The following is an 18522-nucleotide window of genomic DNA, read 5'->3' as shown; positions in this document are numbered from 1 at the left end:
ATTATTTATGTGCGCGTATTTAGCGCTGAATTTAAGAAAAAATAATTTGTGGTTGTATATTTAAAAAAATTTATTACATGTAGAATTTCTTATAAGAAAGTTTGAAATTGGTAAAGAAAAATAGTTCTTTGAAATAAATTTCGGGCAACGAAGTAWAGAAAATTTAACTAGACGAAGAAAAAAGTAATGATTTAAAATTTATTTTAGTGACAAAAAAAATTCTTGAATTTACAAAAAAAAATAATTATATGAAAAACATTTTTGGAAAAAGTATTCTTTGAAATTAATTTCTGGCATAGAAGGCTTGAAAATTAAATTTATCGAAGAAGAAAGTAATTATTTGAAAAAAAGTTTCGGAAAAAGTAATTCTTTGAAAAAAAATTTCTTGGAGAAATAAAATTTTAATTACTTTCATTGAAAARAAAGAAATACGCAATACGCCAAAAACCAAATTTTTTGAAGAGTTTGAGTCATAAGTAAAAAAGTATTTCTCCGTTCCACGAAGTTAGCCTCCCAAATAGAAATATTTGCGTAAAAAAAAACAAAATGTTCGCTGAAAATACTCTGCCGAGTGTTGTATAGTTTAATAATTTCTTAAAAAATCACATTTTAATTACTTTCATCGACAAAAAATTGTTTAATAATCTTAATAAGTCTTAATCACTAAGTCACTGCATGAAGAAAGAAAAGTGCCATATGTACATACAAATTTTAATTTGAATTTCTGCAATTGAGTGATTTTTAATTGCAAGTGATAACTATATTATATTAAGTTAAATAAAAACTGTTCAACCCATTTCAGTAAATCTGCGATAACCTCAACTGGTATTACATATTAAAGTGAAAATTTTCATTAATTAACAATAATAATATATTATATAAAGCACGTCTTACATAAAATGGAGTGAATTTGAAAGAAATTTCTAAACAATTTTAAAGATGAAAGGTGCCATGAAAATACGTAGAAAATTTGATTTTTTTTTCAGAAATTTTTGCATACTTTTAGGCGAAATAATAATTGTATTAATCATATGCTTGAGTTGGTAAAAAATTCTGCTAAAATATTTTAAAAGTGACAAATTAAAATGAAATGAAATTGGAAAAATAATATATGTTTTTGCGASATTTTGCATATTTTTAGGAGAAAATTTATTTTATTGACTCGGTAAAAATCAGGCTAATATATTTTAAAAAGTGGAAAGTATACAAATTTTCAAAGTTACCCCATATACAGTACTTTTAAATAAAAAAATCAGAAAAAATKTAAAGTAAGAAYTGACATGATATCAAAGAAATTCAAAAATATATTGCTTTGCATACTTTTGAAGCAATATTTTTTTTACTTACATAATTCCCTTTTACCTATTTTTTGCATATTTTTGGGCGAAAAAATGTTTTACCTTCAAATAATTTCAGTTGATTTAAAAMAAGCTCTACAAATATGTTTTAAAAAGTGAAGTGAAAATAACTGGAAAAATATTTAATATTTYGATTCGAAATTTTTGCATATCTTTACGAGTAAAAATTTATTACTTAAACGGTTAATGAGCTTGAGGATTATGCTATGATATTGGTAAAAATATAATAATATATCCATAATTTTTGCATACTTTTAGGGGACATTTTTTTTACTTAATAAGTTCCCTTCGCCTTTTTTGCATATTTTGAGGCGAAAGATATATTTACTATTTTCAAATAGTTTCAAAGTTGTAAAAAAATCCACAAATATTTTTTAAAAAGTAAAGAGAAATAAAATCCTTAAAACCCTTAATATTTTTCGAAATTTGTGCATAATTTTAGGCGCAAAAATGTATTTCCTTCAAAAAATTTAACTTGAACCACAAAGTTATTTTAAAATATGAAGTGAAATAAAATTGGAAAAATATTTAGGCGAGAGCAACTTATTACTTTCGAAGTAACCATTTGCATACTTCTCAAACGGTTAATGGAATTATTTATAAGTTACTCAGCCTTTAGCTGTAGTAGCTTACTCAGTGTATATATTATATTGAATTAAATTTTAAGTTTTAAATTCTTATAATTAATATTATATTATTTTGAGAAAATTTCTATTGAAAATGAATTTTATTTGAAATTATACATTAATTTTTTTCCAATATGAAATCTAACAAATAAATTTATTTAGTTTCCTACTCTGTAGAATTTTTTTCGAAATAATATTTTTTATAGTATTATAAGAATTAAAAACTTGAATATCAACTCAATATATTTTATGTAAATTTTAAATAAATTGTTCCTGTTTTTTTTCTTAAGTTTTAATGAAAATGTCTAAAAACAGGTCAGATCAAGTGCTTCAAGTTTTAAAGTTTTAAAAAGTTTTTTTAAATATTCTTCATATTTTGTGGAAGCAGAGTTCTTAAAGATATTTAAGGTAATCCAAATAAAAATGTACCTGTGAACCAAAAAAAAACTGAATTTATGCCAAAAATGTATTGTGAAACTACCAAAAAAATAGACTCCCACAAAAAAATCAAATTTTTACCAAAAAATCTAAAACATTTTTTGTGAAAAGTAYTTTGTGAAAACATACAATAAATATACTAAAAAAATATATCAAATTGGCTCAGAAGCGTGCCATCAGAAATAAGACTGTTAAATAACAAGAGTCAAAGCAGAAATAAGCACTTCAAAATAAATGGAGCAGAAAGTGAAGAGCATATGGAAAGTAAAACCTGCAGTATAAAAGCAAAGTGAACAAAAAAACAAAAATAACTAAAAAATAATAAAAAAATATATATAACGACTAAAATTCGAATAATAAGCTGCTACAGGTTGATGCGCATCGAAAAAATATAATTATTATAACAAAAAAATAAAATAAAACTAAAAAATCATACCTTTTTCAAAGCGCTTTTAAAACTGCAGCATTGCCCCGCACATTACAATAATCATAAATACTTAATAGCTTACGCCCCTCTCAAAAAACGCCGCATAATGCTTTGTAAAAATGGCAGCGCCTTAAATTTACGAGAAGAAGAAGTGAGCTGTCGCAGCGAATAACGGTAAGCGGCGAAGTAAAACTTTCGGCCAACATTAAAGTTTGTGAAGCATTAAAGAGTTCAGCAGAGCATGGCATTAGAGCGCGCGACAGCAGTGTGAGCAAAAGTGTATAAGTGTTGAGACCTAAAGTGACCAGTGGAAAGTGCGAAGTGAAGGAAAAGGTGCGTCAAAGTGAAAAGTGAATTGAAGTGTGTATCGAATTAAGGTCATAGCTCAACATGTGAAAATACTAAAAAAGGAAAATATATAAATATATAAAAATTTCCAAAAGTGTGAAAGTTTTTACAGAAGATGACCTTGTAGTACTCCTCAATAAATAACGCGGAAAATTTATCATTGAAAGTTTGCTTTGCTCCAAAATAAATTTCTTATACGACTTTAATATCAGCTATTAGAATACAAAAAAAAAATACTTATTTAAAACAACAAATCCAAGTAAGCTGCACACTGCATATCCTCTTCGCCAACACACAAAAAGCACATGAGCTTTTTGATACGCAATAATAAAAGTAATCCAAATAAAATCGCAGCTAAAATTGTAAGTGAAAAAGACATTGCGAGATAAACAACTGATCCAGTGTGTGTTAACTGCCTGTAAACAAGCTTACGGCATCAGGCGGCGCGTCTACGGAAGCAGCAGCAGCAGCGGTGTGGTAAAGGACATTCGGCACAAACATACTGGAATATTTAATGTGTTTTGCTTTAAAGATATGCCCTTATTCTCCGGAAACTTGGGAAGTAAGTGAGTTTTATGACTTTTTATATGTTTTTGTTATTTAATATATATGTWTGTATGTATGTTTTAGGGAAGTAATATGACAAAATCGCTGATTGCTTAATGAATATCAGCTTTAAATAAGTGAAACTTGCTACATTAAGTAGTAAATGAAGAAATAAATGATTTTTTTTCGTAATTCTTCACCACTCGTTGAYCATCTCGGGGTAAAAACTTCGGCTGCACTGAAGCTATAATATCCTTTACATGTGCTATTCTTTTAGCATAAAAGTAAAAAAAAATCAGGAATTTTTTTCTGATTGATCAGTACAATCCAAACAATATTTGCGGAGGATTTAGCGTCGCATTGGAAATTTTTTTGAGCAAAAGCAACGACGAGTTGATGATTCGGGGCAGTGCTTGGAAATGTTTAAGCACATATAAGCCCGAGTTTTTATGTCGATGTGTGACAATGCATGAAACATTTCTCCATTAATTTCACTCCAAAATCCAATCGACAGTCTTACGAGTGGTCTGCACACAATGAGCCCACTCCAAAGCATGTAGACAAGGATATGCCATCTGATATCATTGCAGATATAACAATATAACTACTATAYAACCAACATATAACGAATATATAACCACTTTATAACCAAAACTCAATTTTTGTTTCAATATGTGTGGTTTCTATTATATCGTTTTTCATTCGTCTGTAAACTTATGAAAAGTGATTTTATGTTATTTTGTATTTTAGGTGCCGATATGTAATATCAACTCGGCCATGAGAGCATCTGCTAGTCAACGAAAAAAAGTGATGTCATAAAATAGTGCCGTTATTACATATGCGCAGGCCACAGRCTTTTCGAATGTCATATTGGCGCTTTACTTAACGAAGTACGATAACGGTACCCATTACGCGTAGGTGCACAAATGATGAAATGCTTGTGAAAAGGAGAACTAGAACAAAATTCGCACGAAAATGGCTTATATTCCGGTTAATAATGTACATGGCTGCATAAATGTATGAGTGCGTGCTTATGTGTGTGTGTGTGTTGTTGCATAAATTGTATTGCTGAAATACGATAGCACTTTTTGTTTTTTTTTGTTAAACGCGAATTTATAAGAAACGCAATGAACCGCATGGCTGCCATAATAAATTGCGCAGCTAACGACATCCATTGCTGATGAGTGCTCACCTCGTTGTAATTTAACAAGTGCTGCAGCAAAAAGGTAGCATGTGCYTGTATGTGTGAGCGGCAGTAGAGTGCTTTTATTTTTATGACAAAATAGCAGMAAAGTAGAAACGTAGAATGCAAAAATGCGTAGATAAAATGCTARGGTATAGTTGTGAAAACCGTTGCGTGCTTTTAGGCGCTACGATATTTTTTTGGACTATTTGACGTAAGAGTTATTACAATTCGCGTTAGATCAGAAAATAATTTATTTTTATTTAGTTAAATAAAATGCAAATAAAAAAATATAAAAAAAAACGCAAAAGTTGGGAGTAAAATAAAATAATTGCGGTGCCAATACTGAAAGCAAGTAAACTTAAAGAAGCAACAAAAAAACTAAAATTTAAATATGTGCATTTCGAAAAACCCGTTACTTGCCTTATGCGCCTAAAAGTGCACTACACGTAAACCCCTAAAAGTATACTACATATCGAAATTTTATCCCTTTGTGCAGSAATGTTATCAGCCAATGTCAAGTCTGTTTTTCATTGAAAATAAAGTTGGCTTCTAGCTATCAATTTGCGATCTTCATGACGCTGCAATATACCCGTGCGATTGAAATAACAAAGCAATGCTCATGAAATTGAAAATTTCGCCAATAAGACATACGTACGTCCCCAGGAGCGTGCTTGGCAAAGGCAAAAGCAAAAAAAAAAAAAAAAATCAATCAGTGCTTTGCAGTATGCAGGACACCTGCTGAGTTGTGAATAAATTTGACTTTTTTTCTATTTTAAGCTTGGCTTGAATGAATACAAATTGCTGCATCTGTTTTTGTGTCAATAAAAGGCCGCTGATTTTCGCTTCTTGGGCATAGTTATATTAAAATTTATTTACGCAGCGGTGAATAAAGTGAAATGAGCATTTTAGGTTTGCAGTTGTTTGTTATGAATGTGGGGAATTTATTATTAAAATAAGTGCAAATATTTCTGAGGGTATGCATAGATGGTAGCTATTTGTAGAAACTATTACTTTATTTAGGAGTTACGGCAGTCTAGTGTCATGAAAAATGGTCTAAATATGGCAATATACTCCAGGTTTAAGAAAAAACGAATCGAACAGATATATTTGAGGCTTTTATAAAGCTGTACTTAAGTAAATACCACCTGATCGAATTTGATCCAGACTGAACAAAATAACACTTTATTATTGGTTTCCATATAGCGTTTTTTTAAATGCAAAATATAATGAAACCTTTTTATATTGAAACAAAATTTGAGTTTTGGTTATAAAATGGTTATGTTTTGGTATGGTATTGGTATTCATGCCATTCAAATACTTGTTTTCGAAGCCAGGTCCTTCTCCACCCGGTCCCTTCTTCTTCCTCTTTCTTCGCTTCTCCCGGCGGGTACAGAATACTTTCATATCATTATCATCATTTATATAAGTTAGAATTTAAACCATATTATATCGATAACAAAAAAATGTAATAAAGAAAAGTAGTGCAAATTTTGGCCATATTTCAATAATTATATCCTTTAATTCATATAAACTCCGAAKCATTTCTTTCGGTAATCTTATTTTTAACCCCGCCTATATATTTGTAATGGAGAAGGTCGAGGCTTTGTCGGCTATTTGTAAGGTATTGACTAACATTTTAGATCCTATGAATGGGAGAGTTGTACTATTGAAAGACAAAATCCTCTCTAATTAATCGCCTGCCTTTAGGTATGATGACTTCTTTTATTAAATTAAGGTACATTTGAGCGTTAATTTTGCCATYAAGTACCACTGTTTTGCCTACYCYYTCGACAGAAATGTAGCTCCATACCATGAAGTATGGCTACTTTAAGTGTAGGCTTAACACACTTCAATGTCAATGCAAGTCCACACATACATTTGGCCACTACTAAACTTCATCCTTATTATTGGTTCTTCCGTTCAAAGAATTTTGGCCAAAAGTTATTTGGCTTCAGGACATAGTTTGTATAGCATTCCATCGCYATAGTTCGCTGAAACTTAAAGTAACTGTAAATCAAATACACGCCATTATTATAACTCCTTTGCACTTGTTACTTCTTGCAAAATACTCTTGACCTGCATGTTCATTTATTTATTTTTTAATTTTTTTTTGTAGGTTGATTTTTATATTTCGGTATTAGCGAACGAAAGCAAATAATAATCATCTAAAAAAGTTTTGTTATTTTTCAAAATATTAYTTTTAAGATCTACACACTTTTGCATGCGTTTGACCAAATTATCGAAGCACTTTTGCCACTCTGATGGAGGTATCTCCAAAATATACATTTTAAACGCCTCAACGCTTCTTCAGGGGTCGAGAAACGTTGACCACTTACTTTATTTTTTTCGTACGAAAATAAAAAAGAAGTCTTTCAGTGCCAAATCAAGACTTTTCKGTGGATTACTCAACAAGTCGATGTTTTAAGTGCTCAAAAATGTAGTGGTTTTAGTCGATGTATGGGAGCTCGCATTGCCGTCATGAAGAGTGATCCGTCTGCGCTGGTTGCTTTTTTAGATTTCTTGTAAAACCACTGGCAAACAAATGGTTATGTACCACTGAATATATACTGCTCAGTATTGTTCTAATATTATGGTTACATTATATTAAGTTTTTCCAAAAACTAGGTAAGCATTTGCTTGGAAATGCTGCCCGAGCGAACAGCTTTTGCTAGATTCGGTTCGTTTTGAAACACCCAAACAGTTGACTGCTCTCTATTTTCGAGCTTATATGTCCAAATCCCTGATTGATCATATTTTGCGATGACATAGACGTCTGAAGTCTGATTTTTTACACACTTACTCAAAGTAATATTTTTAATTATTATATATGATAGCAAACTAGACAAATTTGCCACCCTTAATAGCCTCCTATTWGGCTTCAAGCTCCATGCAAGTAATTATATTTTTTTTTTATAATACTTTGAGACAGATTCCAATCCCCAAATATTTTTAGGTTATGAAAAGGTAATACTAGACTAGACTAGAGATTATTTCCAATGTGATTCGCTGTATACTAAAATGAAAATAATAATTTTTTCAAGCCTTATTTACAGGTATTATTGTAAATAGCTCAGGTCACGTTTTTCACTCATACATACACCACTGCTGCTGTCGTAATGAAAGTCYTTCCGTACAAACCAAACTATTTAGCGAAATCGCTCATAAAGTTGACATTCCAAAATGCAAAAGTACATACTAATTATATTAATAAACGCATATCTAGACAAAGAAAAAGCAAAAACACAAAAGCAAATAAATAACCACCTGTGTGTGTGCTTTCTTTTCAACAAGCTATATGTATAGACATATGTTAGCACACGCAGCTATTAAACTTTAACCCCATGTAAATTGACGCTCATGAATTATGTAAAACACGCAACATGATGCCACTACTATGTATATACCATAAGAATGCTTGTACTACATGATTTGTGTTTGTTTACACACACACCTAGCGCATAACGCATCCTTGTGATGTGAGCGAATGAAACAAAAGAGAAGAAAAAAATTCCAGTCACGCAAAATATTTGTTTGCTCTTGTAATATGCATTGACAAAGCGTAAAGAGGGAAGCCATAAAGCTTCCTAACTGTTTCCAATCAGCGGAAAACCATTGGTTATTTATTTGCGCTGTTATTATACTTTTGTTTTGGTTTTTTTTTGTATAAATATTTGCATTTCAAATCCTTTTTTATTTTTTTATAGGACATTGTTTGGCTTTTATGAACTCAATTTTAATAACTGTCYGCATGGAGGKGGATTGGGAGATCWGARAATGATATTAAAAAATCTTTAGCTTGATTTTTRTTAATCTGTTTGTATGGYATMTATGTGATATAGTTRCCCGATCTKAATAATATATTCGGAGATTGTATYATTAGCTTGGAAAATGAGACATGCTGAATTTTGTRCAGATATCACTTAAAATAAAAAAAGGTTTCCATACAAGGATTTGATTCCGATGGGTATGTTTGTATGGCAACTATATGATGTAGTGGTCTGATTTAGAAAAAATCTTCGCCGGTTGTATTGTTGTTTGATAAAATGCATCTWTGTTAAATTTTGTGAAAATACCACTACAATTAAAAAAGTTTCTCATACAAGAACTTGATTCCGATCGTTTAGTTTGTATCGCAGCTATATGATGTATTGGTTCGATTTAAACAAATTCTTTGTAGGTTGTGCTTTTRTTTGCGAAATTCATCTCTGCCAAATGTTGTGAAGATATAACTTAAAATAAAAAAGTTTTCCTTACATGGACTTTATTCCGATCGTTCAGTTTGTATGACAGCTATATGTTAGAGTGATCTGATCTAAACAATTTGTTCGGAGGTTGTGCCTTTGTTTACGAAATTAATCCATGCCAAATTTTGTGAAGATATCACTTCAAATAAAAGAGTCTACCATACAAAGCCTTCATTCCGATTGTTCAGTTTGTATGGGGGCTTTTTGATAGAGTGTTCCAAAATTGGCAGTTCCGTTAAGAAAGCAGTTTATGGAAGAGAAGACAACGTGTGTAAAATTTCGGAACAATATCTCTAAAACTGAAGGACTAGTTTGCGTATATGCGTTGCGTATGCAAACGGATAGAGGGTGATGACTAAAATGACTCTGCGCGTCATGCTGATCGTTTACATCTATATTTTCCATCGTCAATGTTTCCTTTCTTTAATATACACTGTAAAAGGTACGATTATTTAAGAAATAATACTCTCACCGGTAGAAATAGCTGTTATATGCATATGAGTGCATTCCCCAAAAAATTTGAAATCTCCATATTTTTAGCAGTAAAGACAGCATTAAGACCATAAATTCAATAATCTAAAATTTCCAGATATCTTTATTTTGGTTATATATTAGTATTAACTTATTCTGAAATTTCTAAAAAAATTTAAAATTTTTCAAAAATATATTTTTCTAAAATATCTGTATTTTTCAAGCACTGCTTAAATTTCACTTTTATGAGAAGAAACATTTTATTTTCAAAATATTATTTACCCAAAATTCACGCAATATTATTATCCTGATGCAGCACTTTAGACCAATCATAAAATAATCAGCGACAAAAACCCCAAATTTATTGCATTTTCGACCTCAATTAAATATTAAATGCATATACACACATAGGCAAAAACAAAATGAAAACCGCGATTTTGAGAAGTAAATTGGCAGTAAACGTTAGTTATACGCTTCTGAGCGCAACAGAATTCGTAATAACTGTGCACACACCAAATAAATTCAATAAATGTTACTCATACGCCGCGGTTAACTCAATGGAAAGTTAGATAGCTGCGCCACGCGAACACGTAGGTACAATATAAAACGAGCGCAAAAGTGCTGCAAACACATACAACCACACAAATACACACACACACTGGTGCACATTCGCGCACATACATATATACAAATATGCACATAGCAATCTGTGAAGCGTGCGGCGTTCATAAACGAAATTCAATAAATTCGACATTGAAGCAAAAATATTGAATTTTACTGCAGAGTCTATAAATAAATTAGTTATATAAACTGTGAAATCATAAAGCCATATAAAATGTGCACTCTTCTTCCAAAAAAAAAAAATAGAAAAATATTTTTGTGGCGCTAAATGCTAAAATGCCGCGACTGCGGGTAGCGCTCGCTAGGTGCATGAGGCTATAAACCGCTAAAACACATAAACCAAACCGGCGTCGAAATAAATTTAAGCAAAAATATGACAATGCAAGTACGAGCACTCATAGATAGCCGATGCAAAAATGCGCAATGTCATGAAAATAATAAAAGCAAATAGTAAATAAAAATGAAAAATTATCAATGACTGCAGGTGTGTGTGTATGTGTGCATAGGTATGTATGATTGTGTGCATATAGGTTCTTCTATAATACTACTTGTACACGTGCTACCTCGATTTCTGCACTTATGCCCTTCGGTGTGGGTGTGCGCTAGTCATTGGTCAGCGTATAAACAAATGGCAATAAAAGAGTGTATAAAGCAACGTTAAGCTAAATAAATTATTGTCGCATACAAAACAAAGCCATTAAGATATTGTAGACGCGAATTGTGTGCAGTTATGTTTGCGAGAAAATGACAGTTGCATTGTAAATAAAGTGACTAACACTTTGTTATAAAAGTGTGATAAACAGGAAGTAGTGAGTTACTAATACAGGAAGCTTGTTTTTTAAGTCAATACTTTCAGTAATATTATATAAAGTAATAAGGTTAAAGAGACAGCTGTTAATGCTTCTAAGCATTAAAAAACTAATATTATAAAAAATTTATCATTTTTGACCTCTTAAATCCAAGCTTTGTAACAATGCCAAATAAAACATACAAAAAGTGTCGATCGATTTAAAAAAAATTTCATGAATAATTTGGCGATTTTTTCATTTTCAAAAACTTTTTAAAAATCGATCAAAACCTTTTTTCATATTTCTATACCTTTAAAAATAATCCACTAAAATTTCGAATAGATATCTGAAAAAGTTTTTGAGTTACAGCCTTCTAAATTGCAGCTCAGCTCAATTAGCTCCATCAGTTTTTAAAATTCGCTTGAATGCTTGTACATATATGTATCTAGTTCTCAATATAATGACCTACAAGTTTGTTGATCTGATTCCGGTTTAAGTAGCCCAAAAACGTTCAAAATTTGGTTAGGATTTAATTAAAAAGAAAAAAGCCGACTTCTTGTCTACTTTTAATATTATATTTTCTCGATCATTGGACATTATATTTTATTAAAGAATTTTTCTTATTTACGCATTTTTATGTTGAAATTCCCAAAACCACCTTTTGTTTAGGCTAATTCTACCCTTAAATGTAAATCTAATTTATTTTTTCCAGATTTTAAATCTTTAAATAAGCACTTGCGAGATTATGAGTTTAGCAATAAACACTTAGTATTTACATATCATTATTTATATATTTTTTAATTTAGTTTTTAAAATAAAAAACTGAATCAAACTCCCAAATATGGTTTCCTGATATTACATTGAACTCTACATTTTTATCAAATTATCGTTCTATCTTCGATTCATGAGGTGTGAGTCCTAGCTAAAATAGTTTTTAGGTATTACTCGTGTAACCTTCTGTTGCCTACATTTGGGGTCATAAAATTACAAGTGGAAGACTATCGCACAGTTATTAAAACTTAATTACAAATAATTCTTTTATAATATTTTTGCTAGATGAGAGAATACTTCCTACTGAGTTTTTGCCTTTTCTACAAGTATATCATTTTTGACAGCTGATATATATATATATAAGTTGTGTCTTGGATAATAAATTCGTATTGCATAATGGCTATTATTTTTTTGAAAAACGAACGCTCACCTAAAAATAATCGAGTTTGGTATATATAGGTAACCAATACATTCCAAGTGACTGTCAGCCTGTCCGTCAAGTTGTAGCGAGTGCGGCCCCACCCTCTAAAAGTTTTAATACATCTACCTTCCAACCCATTTAACCTATCAAGCAAAGCAAGTTGGGAGTTCGGATTGCAGTTACGCCCACTTCTCATATAATGGTTAAGTTAAAAACTACTAAAATGTTGTTTCGACCACTTTCAATCAAATACGGTACGTAACCTTATTAAGACATTTCTATGTGCGAAAATATCGAAATCGGATGAAAAATCACTTTAAATTCCATATAACTAAGTAGCCTTATGCATCTTAAGTTATTTCCTGGCCTTGCTCTTGATAAGTTGCAAGTTTATGAAATGTTTCGTTGCACTTGAACTTAGGCTTTCTGTACTTTTTGATTTCTTTAAAAAATAAACTCATTAATAGCTAAGGAAATTCGATTGTTTTTTATTTAATGTCAGTTCTGAATATAACATCATTCTAAAGTCCTCTACGACTTCATTTGCAGGAACGAATTCGATGAACACGATTTTCGAGTACTATTTTTGAACTAAATCAAGTCATATGTCATAAGTAGCACGTTTACTATTGACTTCTAAAGCCTGAAGAGAGTCTGGTTCATTACGAAAGACCAACGACTTCACATAAGTCCACAAAGAGAAGTTTAATAATCACAACTTCTTGGTGGCCATTCAATGTCACAATTTCTTGAAATTATCGCATCTCCAAACTTTTATCGCCATAATTCGGTTGTTGCACGTGCTTTGCGGCATATATCCCTAGGATATAATATATAGGTTCTGTTAAAGCCAGATCATATCAAAATCAGCTGCCCCCAATAGCCGCCATAAAAAGTGGCTTATCACCAATTTATACCATTGCCAGTACGGGTCTTAATAGCTTCATTTTGAAATAAGGACTGTTGATTCGACCAGCCCAAAAACTACAATAAACTGTAAATTTATGTGAATATAATGTTTGTTGAATGAATAAGTTGTAGTTTCTACGCACTAGAATCGACAGTTTTGTTTATTTACTACACCGCTCTGATGAAAGTGAGTCTCATCAGAGATGATTTTTTTTTTAATTGTCATTGCAAATTATTTTGAGAATAAAATTGAAAACTTGTAAATGGTGTTCTTAATTTTGAAAATAAATTCATTCAAATTAAGATAGTGAAAAAAAATGTATGTTCGGGCTTAGTTCGGGTGCAAACCATTTATAACTCATACACCAACCGAAATATTCGGAATAAGGTTTGTTGGAAAAACGAACCGAAAATTATGATATATAATTAGTTTATGGTAGTTGAGGTAGTAACGGCCCGATGAATAATAAATAATATTAACTATACCAAAAAAATGTTCCCTGGTTTTTACTTCACTTACAATCACTCCATGATTGGTAAAGTCACCGGATGTTCAAAACTCCTGATATTAGTTATATGGCGGTAGGTTAAGATTTCGGTAAATTTTATCTATTTTTTTATGCATAAAGATGTAGATGTTTGTAAATTCCATTCAGATAACTCAAATGTTTGCCGATATATTCAACATAAAGTCACCTGAATGTTCGAAAATATTTATATTAGGTATATGGGGCACAGGGAAGTATTGGCCCGATTCATTTTTGATATATCGACATACCATTGTTAGAGAAGGATTTCATTATATACCCCACACATTAAATTATAGTTTTGAACAAAAGTTAACTATAGATACTGGAGTCTACATTTTCGTTACCTAAGGGCTTGAACAGTTTAGGTTGGATTTGGGTAGTTTTTAGTCATAAGAAACTATGCCTTCTTTCATTGAAATTATTAGTGCAAAATTTTGAAGTATGAAAAATAAAATTATAGTCTACATTTATACTTTTCTCAAACGAAGTACAAAACTTTATAGTTCCCCCTTAAGCTTTACGCTGTATTCGCCCCTCTATAACTCTATATCTAACTCGATTAGTTTTAGGTGATACGTAAAAATGTTAAGTGAGCAAAACTATTATACTCTGTAGCAAAAGAATGCAAGTGTGTAAAAATAACTGAAATATTTAAGTAAAATTTTTCATTACAGTTAAGTATTTGTGCATATGAAAACAATTAGTTTAATTATCAAGAAATACTTCGCATTTTTGGCAGTAATTGTAATGTTGACCATAAGTTGTGTTCTACTGAAATTCCATTGTGTATATTTCATTGTACATACATATGTACGTTATTTCCTCTTACTGCTTTGTCTCATCGTTCATAAATAATTAACTATCATCTCCCTTTTTAAGGACTTACAAGCTTCAAGCTCACAATTCGAAACACATTTTTCATGCTGACCACAACACTTGCAACACAACACTAAAATACACTCATATGTATTTAGAATTAAGTACATGTGCTTGCAACTATGCCACATAACTGCTGAGTGTACATATTTGTCATCATTAAGAGACTGCAACAATATGCGCAGACAGTCCCCACAATAGCAAATCATATGTGTGTTTATAAGGCAGAAACAAAAAAGAAAAAGCAAAACAACAAAAAAAAAAAAAACAGCCAACAGCAGCAAATGCAAGTGTTGCACACCCGCCTGGCAGCCACATGCCGGCGCCTGCCATACTTATGCAACTTTTGACATTCCTTTTTCAACTTGAACGCCCTCATGCTGGCCGCGCGCGTAAAGTAAATCCTTGAATGTGAAGGCGAAGAAAAAAAAATCCGGAAATTGTTTGTTTACACTTTCGCATGCAACGTCTTGCAACCGTAAACACTTCTCGCCACATACAGATCGCTGCTGCCACACGCATAACTCCCTCACCACACCACGCACTCGAGCAGCCACAATTTACACGCTGCTTTTTACATTCTTCCTTGCTCTGCTTTGCTTTGTAGTATTCTGCGCTGTCACCACCATCACATGCTTGACTGAAGCTGCAGCCAACGCTTGCCGCTGATTTATATGACGTTGCACTAATTTGTTGTTGTGCTTCCTCTTCTTATTCCCCCTCTGTTATCCCTCATTTGATTTACTTTCTTGCATTTTCCAAATGTCTTTTGAAATTTTTCTTTGCTTCGGTCGCGCTTTAACTTCTTGCTTCTTTGACAACAAGAGAGTTCATTGTTATTTAATATTTCACGCTATGACTCATTGTTGTTGTTGTTGCGTCTGCTATTCTTTTGCTGTTGTCATACTTTTGTTATTGTTGCTCTTTTCATTGTTGTGTGGCAAATGAGACTTGGGGCGCGCGCCGCCACTGTGCTGGTAGCATCTTGACTTTGCTGTCATAAGACTTTTGCTTTAAGGGCACAATCATATATACAGAAACGCATAAATACAAATATACAAACATCCTTACACACATACATATACATACCTACTTATTCAAATATATTCGCACACACACATAAATATATTCTTAGTGCCTCTGCTCCGTCTTGTTTTGGAAGTTGTGGGAATTCCTTGTGCTGTCTGCTTCTTGGTTTGTAAACAGTCAAGGTTGCGTGTTGCGTGCAGTTTTTAATTAAAAATTTGTAGAATTTTTTTTGTAAAATTTTACCGTTATTCGAGACGGAACTATGAAATGATATAAAATTATATAAATTGTGTTTGCAGATAGCTAATAAATATTTAAGTTACAGAAATCATTGCGTGTCTTGTCAAGAAGTGGTGGAAATATAATAGTTATTTTAAATTTTTCTATCAGTGTGTGGAAAGGCATGCATTTTAGATGGAAAATATCAATCTTATTTTTGGAAACTTTGGTCGACCCATTTTTAGATTCTTTTTTGCTTTAATAAATATCAGTACTGATATGATATTAAATCTAAAGGCTAAGGGAGTATTCTAATCGATAAATTAAAAAAAAAAACTAAAAATGTTTTCCAATATTTCCGAAGCCTAGATATTCAAAAATATCTCTTTAGGCGGATTTTACTAAATTCGAATTATTTCGAATTTTACAGTGTGACAAAAGTACCCGAAAAATGTAAATAAAACGCAAATATTTAATTATTTATCAATATTTACTTTGTCGCCTTCAAAGCAATCCCCACAAAATGTAATATACTTACATATTTCGCCGATTTTTCCAGTCCTCTAAACACTTTTCACAAGCACTTTTTGTGATGCCTTCAGCTGCTTCAGCGAGTTTTGTTTTATCTCTTAGATCGATTGAAAACGGATTCCACGGAGCGGCCATTTCAGTTTGAGGAACGAGAAAAAATCACACGAAGCCAAATCTGGTGAATATGGTGATTGATCGATGGTATTTATTGTTTTTTTGGCTTGCAATTTTGTCACAATTGTGGCGCGATGCGATGGTGCATTATCCAATGTGTAAAACCCATGAATTATTCTTTCAAAATTCCGGCCGTTATCAACGGATGTCGATCTAGAAGGTCAAATCGAACTCCTTATTGATTGAAACAAATTCATTGTGCGCCAAACCACGAATATCGAATAAACAAAAAGATACTTATCACTTTGTTTTTGGAGCAGTTTTGATATGGTTTTCTTGGTTTTGACTAAATATTTTCTCTCCATTTCGATTGTTGACTTGTCTGCATGTCAAACTCATAAATTCATAAACAAAATTTTCTATAAGTTGTCACACTCGTTTTCTTTACTTTTAACACTAGGGTTAAATATATGGGTCATTAAAAATCAAATTTCATATAATTGCTTTACTTTTCACTATGTACTTAGCATAATAACAATTTCACCACTGGCTTTAAAAAAACAGTTCAATAAAGTTTGTGGAAACTTTACTCAATACAATGGTACTTAAAAATCCATTACAAGTTTGCCTCTTTTTCCTTTCACTATGTATTTCACTATGCTCAGCCTTATATTTAATTCGAAACAAATATTTAAAATGTCGTTTTCTTCAAAAACTTTATTCAAATTAAACGTTATTCAATATATTGATCTGTTAATGACTATTATTATTGCTGTGTCTTCTTTCTGTTATGAACAAGTGTAAGACATCATTAATTTTCATACTTTCAATTCAATTTACTGTCAGACAGTAGCTTAGTTGCGAAACCGCATTTAATTGTAAAATGTCTTTCAATCCTTGCACGTTTCGCGCGCTGTATATGTTTACTCGCTGTATATATGTTTACTCGTTGTACATGGTTGCTCCTTCGTTCGGTTCATAATTTATTTAGATTTATTGACATTTTGCTGATTTGCTGTAAGCACTTTACCGCATAGAAATTGTGCTGACCCCACATAACCTGAGGGTCAAGCGCAAGGTCTGCATGTTTATTGCTTCGATTTCAAATGTAATTGCAAATTTACTTCGGGTTATGAAGCAGTCGATGTCGATGTCGATTATTGACAAGAATACATTTTTTTTACGATTTTTTTGTGATAGTTTTGTAAGAGTTGTATGTACATTTGTTGTAAGTAGTAATGAAGAGAAGTGTAAAGTGATGTAATGAATCACGTCTTCGCCGGCAATCCCTCCCGTTTTTTGTTCTTCAGATGGCTATTTGCTAATGGAACTTCTTCATGGTCGAGCAGTGAAACGTCTGCTTTATCGTCATCGATTGGGGAATTGGGTTCGGCTTCTCCTGGCGTTGTGCGTTCACTGCCATTCAGCAGGCTGGAGAAGTCTTCCTTCCATAATTTAAGTATGCTTTGGGCATCGGTGACTAGATCACCTTTGGGGGTCTCTAAATGCGTCTCGCTTCTCTCTTCGACTCTCGGAATCTATCCCATCCCACACATGTTGTGGTCGATCGTAACGTTGCGACGTAGGCAGCCTGTTTTCTCTCCGCTGCGACACGGCACTCTTCATTGTACCAGCTGTTCTTTTGCACCAATGGTTTCGGTTGCGACTGTACGTAAAGAGTTTGAAATGCCGTCCCACAGTTCCCTTATACCGAGTTGTTGACGAGTGCTCTCAGAGAGCAGGAGTGCAAGCCGAGTAGAAAATCGGTCGGCTATCTGTTGTGATTGCAGCTTCTCGACGTCAAACCTTCCTTGTGTTTGTTGACGTGCGTTTGTTGTGGCACAAAGGCGGGTGCGAATCTTGGATGTAACAAGATAGTGATCCGAGTCGACGTTAGGACCTAGGAGTGTACGTACGTTTGGAACACTGGAGAAGTGTCTTCCGTCTATCACAACATGTATCACACATTAGTGAATTTTCCAATGCTGGAATCTAGTACTACAAATAACCATATTTCGGGCCGTGATTCGATCAGTTTCAGCCCCACCACGAATCTCACATCGAATTTT

Source organism: Bactrocera latifrons, unplaced genomic scaffold (genome assembly GCF_001853355.1).
Source record: "Bactrocera latifrons isolate USDA-ARS-PBARC rearing strain unplaced genomic scaffold, ASM185335v1 scaffold_2, whole genome shotgun sequence".
Classification (NCBI taxonomy): Eukaryota; Metazoa; Arthropoda; class Insecta; order Diptera; family Tephritidae; genus Bactrocera; species Bactrocera latifrons.
This window is presented reverse-complemented; position numbering follows the sequence as displayed.